The following is a 5,143-nucleotide window of genomic DNA, read 5'->3' as shown; positions in this document are numbered from 1 at the left end:
ATTGCTATTATTTTTCCTTTGTTTTTCTTGTATTTTCTTTTTTTGTATTTCATTATTTTATGTCTCCTCATCAATATTTAAATGTAGTTCTAGGCATTCTAGTTGTCCGGAAAACACTGGTCACCGGAACAGTAGAACGCACTACCGAACATAGGGGTGTTACACCACCAGAAAAGACCATTTCTCCCTCCCCTTCATTGACCAAATGCTAGAAAGATTTGCGAAACACTCTTATTTCTGTTACCTGGATGGGTATTCGGGTTTCTTTCAAATTCCTATTCACCTAGAAGACCAAGAAAAGACAACATTCACTTATCCCTATGGAACATTTGCATATAGGAGAATGCCTTTTGGTCTTTATAATGCCCCTGCTACCTTTCAAAGATGCATGATGGCTATCTTTTCTGATTATATTGAAGATATTATGAAAGTTTTTATGGATGATTTTTCTGTCTATGGAACTACTTTTGATGATTGCCTAGCTAATTTATCTAAGGTGTCGCAAAGATGTGAAGAATCAAACCTAGTCCTAAATTGGGAAAAATGCAACTTTATGGTAAGGGAAGGTATAGTTCTGGGACATTTGATATCAGAAAGGGAAATTGAAGTAGATAAGGCGAAAATTGAGATCATTGAAAATATGCCACTACCAACATTAGTCAAGGGAGTGTGAAGCTTTTTGGGACATGCAGGATTTTACAGAAGATTTATCAAAGACTTTTCCAAAATAGCTAAGCCACTTACTAACTTGTTAAACCAAGACGTTCCCTTTGATTTTGATGAAAATTGCCTTGTCTCCTTTAATAGAATCAAAGAGGCCTTGATATCAGCACCAATAATGCAGCCACTGAATTGGGAGCTACCATTCGAGGTTATGTGCGATGTGAGCGATTTTGCAGTTGGAGCAGTGCTCGAGCAAAGAAAAGATAAAAAACTCAATGCTATTTATTATGCTAGTAAGACACTCGATGATGCATAAATCAATTATGCTACCACAGAAAAGGAATTCCTAGCAGTGGTATTTACAATGGACAAATTCAGATCTTACCTCATCGGGTCAAAAGTCATTGTATTCATAGACCATGCTGCAATCCGATATCTTATGAACAAAAAGGAAGCAAAACCAAGACTGATTTGATGGATTTTACTCCTGCAAGAATTTGACCTTGAAATAAAGGACAAAAAGGGATCTGAAAAATGTAGTAGCTGACCATCTTTCTAGACTAAAACTGGAGTACATGAAAGATTTCGAAGATTTTCCAATTGACGATTCATTTCCTGGTGAGCAAGTACTTGATTCTCCAAAGCTCCATGGCACACTGACTTTGTTAATTTTCTTGTATGCAAGGTACTACCTCCAAACATGACTTATCAGCAAAGAAAAAAATTCCTACATGATGTGAGATATTACTTATGGGAAGAACCACTACTGTACAAGAGATGTAATGATGGGCTGATAAGATGGTGCATACCAGAGGAAGATATGGAAAGTATCATTTATCACTGCCATTCATCACTATATGGAGGACATTTAGGCACTTCAAAGACAGCAGCCAAGATTTTACAAGCAGGGTTTTACTGGCCACATTTATTTAAGGATGTAAGATCCTTTGTCCTAGCTTGTGAAGAATGCTAAAGAATAGGTAACAGTTTAAAAAGGAATGAAATACCATTGCATGGTATACTTGAGATAGAATTGTTTGATGTATGGGGAATAGACTTCATGGGACCATTTCCCTCTTCCCATGGAAATAAGTATATCCTGGTTGGAGTTGATTATGTGTCAAAATGGGTAGAAGCTATTGCAATGCCAACCAACGATGCAAGAGTGGTCACCAAGTTCCTTAAGAATAACATCTTCACAAGATTTGGCACATGACGAGCGATAATCAGTGATGGAGGAAGCCGTTTCTACAACCAACAATTCGAAACACTACTGAAAAGGTATGGAGTGACTCACAAGGTGGCCACACCTTATCATCCTCAAACCAGTGGTCAAGTAGAAATATCAAATAGGGAACTAAAGCAGATTCTGGAGAAAACTGTAAATGGATCCAGGAAGGACTGGTGCATGAAGCTAGATGATGCATTATGGGCATACCGCACTGCATATAAAACCCCAATTGGCACAACACCCTTCTGACTGGTTTATGGAAAATCATGCCATCTCCCTGTTAAAATTAAGCATAAAGCTTACTGAGCAATTCAGGTACTAAACTTTGACCTCAAGGCTGCTGGTGAAAAAAGGCTCTTATAACTAAATTAGCTGGAAGAAATCCGACAAGATGCATACGAAAATGCCAAAATCTTTAAGGATAAAACTAAAAGATGGCATGATTGGCGCATAATAAGGAAAGAGATAAAAGAAGGAGATCTTGTCCTCTTATTCAACTCTAGATTGAAACTCTTTCCAGGGAAGCTGAAATCAAGATGGTCTGGACCTTTCAAGGTAACCCAAGTCTTCGTTGACGGAGCAGTAGAGGTATGGGGTGAAACCTCAGGTGCATTCAAGGTCAATGTGCAGAGGCTGAAGCCTTACTTTTAGGGAGAACCCATAGAAATGGGAGTAAATTGCACTCTCAGTCCTTCTACTGACAGACCATAAACAAGCAAAGTCCAGCTAAAGATTATAAACAAGAGCTCATTGGGAGGTAACGCAAAACTTTTCTGAACTTTACTTCTTTTCTTTTTATTCAATATTAAATTTTTGTTTTGTACTCATTAACATTTCATTTTGTAGGATTCTTGAAAAGGTGAATAGAGATCAAAAGAGGAAGGGAATCACCAATTCAAAGCCACAAAAGGGAAAATTGAACAAAAACCGGGGAAGTAAATCTACTGCTAATCTTTGCATCCATTTCATGTGTTGGAATTATAAACTTTTCATTTGCCAAAGATTTGAGAAACCAGAAACTTACACGAGTCTACTGATAGTACACGCCCCGTGTAACTTTCTGAAAGTCTATAAATTCCACGCAATCTCAACCCTTCGGAATGTTAGTAGTATGCCCTAGAGCATATCATTTAGTATGTATCTTGTATATATTTTTATTAATAAAAGGCATTTCCACTTTTCCGTTTACATAATATATTTATGTGTAATAGAAAATGTCCATTGATATTTTGTTAGAAATATTATTCTTAAGTTGTTAAGAATATGAGTGACAATATTTCTAGCACAAAGTATCATAAATAGGTTCACAATCGAGGATACTTCATAATAAGGACATGACTTATCCAGAAAGATTGTATTCATGTTTGTTCCCAAGTTATTTATATGAGATATAAATAAGATGGAATGGTGAGTCTCATGCCATATGACAAACATGATAGGCACTTATAAATGATAAGTAGGCCAACTGAAGGACACTTATGACAAGCACATGGAGTTTACTCTTGTCAATGTTTTATCATAAATCATATCAGTGCATATAATCTTTAGACCTGAGATAGCACAGTTATCTTGTATATAGGTAGTTTGAGTTTGATACTGCTTTCATACTTGTACAGTGTATGGGTATATGGGCATGTGTTGGCTCCAACTAGTTATATATGGAGGTAGGTGTTGATCAAGATGGAATCTGTTTCTCTAAGTAAATAGAGATAAAATCCTATGTTCATTTAATTGTTCTTGATATTTCAAGTTCCTGGCCAGGACAGATAGATTTATTCAGAAAAGAGTTTCTGATGAGAAAATCTTTTTAATCAAGAACTGGAATTAAAAGAGAACATAATATTCATAGCAAGTGGAGTTTGACATAAACCATGACTCCAGCTTGAGTTGGGATTTTGTAACAGAGAGATTCTAGTGCATGGTAACATATGATTATAGGTTCATTTAAGGTAAACCTTATTACTAATTGGGTGGCCATGGCATGCTATGCTAGGTGTTAACCATGGTCTATGAGGTTCATAAAATGATTTAGAGAAATCATTTATGGTAAGAAAGAGTTCTAATGATATTAAGAGTTGATATCATGTCTCATTGCCAATTAGTGATGAGCCTAGTAAGTCACACACAAACACAAGTTATCACCTATTTAAATATGATTTAATTAATTAATTAAAGAGTTTAATTGATTAATTAAATAGGTTTGGTTTGCAATTAGATTGCAAAGTCCCTAGCATGACTTGAAACCAAATCTAGATTATTGGATGTATAATATAAGTTAAATTTATATTTAAAGTGTTTAAATATGAATTTAATTAATGAGAAATTAATTAATAGAGATTAATTAATTAATTTATATTTGATATAAATTAATTAGAAGAAGAAAATAATTATTTTGGGTTAAGAACTCAAAATTAAGACACAGGGGCATTTTGGTCATTTTGCAGTGTGACACGTGGCACCATGAGATGGTGACACATGGCATAACACATAAGCTTGCCAAATGTTTTTTTAATCATGTAAGATGATTAAAATCAAGATTAAATATAGGTTTGACACTTGGCACAATGTGATTGGGTCACTTAAACCTAGAGCTAATCAAAGGGTTTAATGTGGCAAGGGTTTAATGTGTTAACTTAGCTATTTAAGTGTTGTTATGAGAAAATAAAACACAACCAGCAGCCACACTCCTTTGTCACGCCACTTTGAGGGTTTTTATCTCTTCTTCTTCATCTCTTATCAATTCAAAGAGATTAGCCATCAATCTCTTGAATTAAGAACACTAGAAATTGTTTCTAGTGTCCTGTTTACATCTTTAATCTCTTAAAAGGCAGAACTTGATTTTCTAATTAATAGAAAAAGCTTTAGAAGCTATTCAAGGGCTGCCATAGGTGTTCTTGGTGTGGACAAGCTAGAGGGACAACATCTGGTGTCCTGAAGACGAATCTCAAAGGCGCAGACACGCTGCAGTGCATCAAGAGGTTAGTGTAATCGTTCTTGATTTAATCTAGGGTTCTAAAATTAATCTAATTAATTTTAAAATCTTAAATGGCAAATACAGATCCAAAAACATATTAAAAGAGTTTTAATATGTTGTTTATCATTGAAATCAAATAGATAAAAATAAATCTTGCATGATGCATGTGACCCTAGGTGAAAATTTTTGAATTCAATGGTATAAACTTGTGTTTTTCACGCCTGCCTTCAATTGGTATCAGAGCCACTATATTTGCCATTTAGATTGTTGATTAT

Source organism: Hevea brasiliensis, chromosome 17 (genome assembly GCF_030052815.1).
Source record: "Hevea brasiliensis isolate MT/VB/25A 57/8 chromosome 17, ASM3005281v1, whole genome shotgun sequence".
Classification (NCBI taxonomy): Eukaryota; Viridiplantae; Streptophyta; class Magnoliopsida; order Malpighiales; family Euphorbiaceae; genus Hevea; species Hevea brasiliensis.
The sequence above is the reverse complement of the archived record's forward strand: the minus strand, read 5'-3'. Positions refer to the sequence as shown.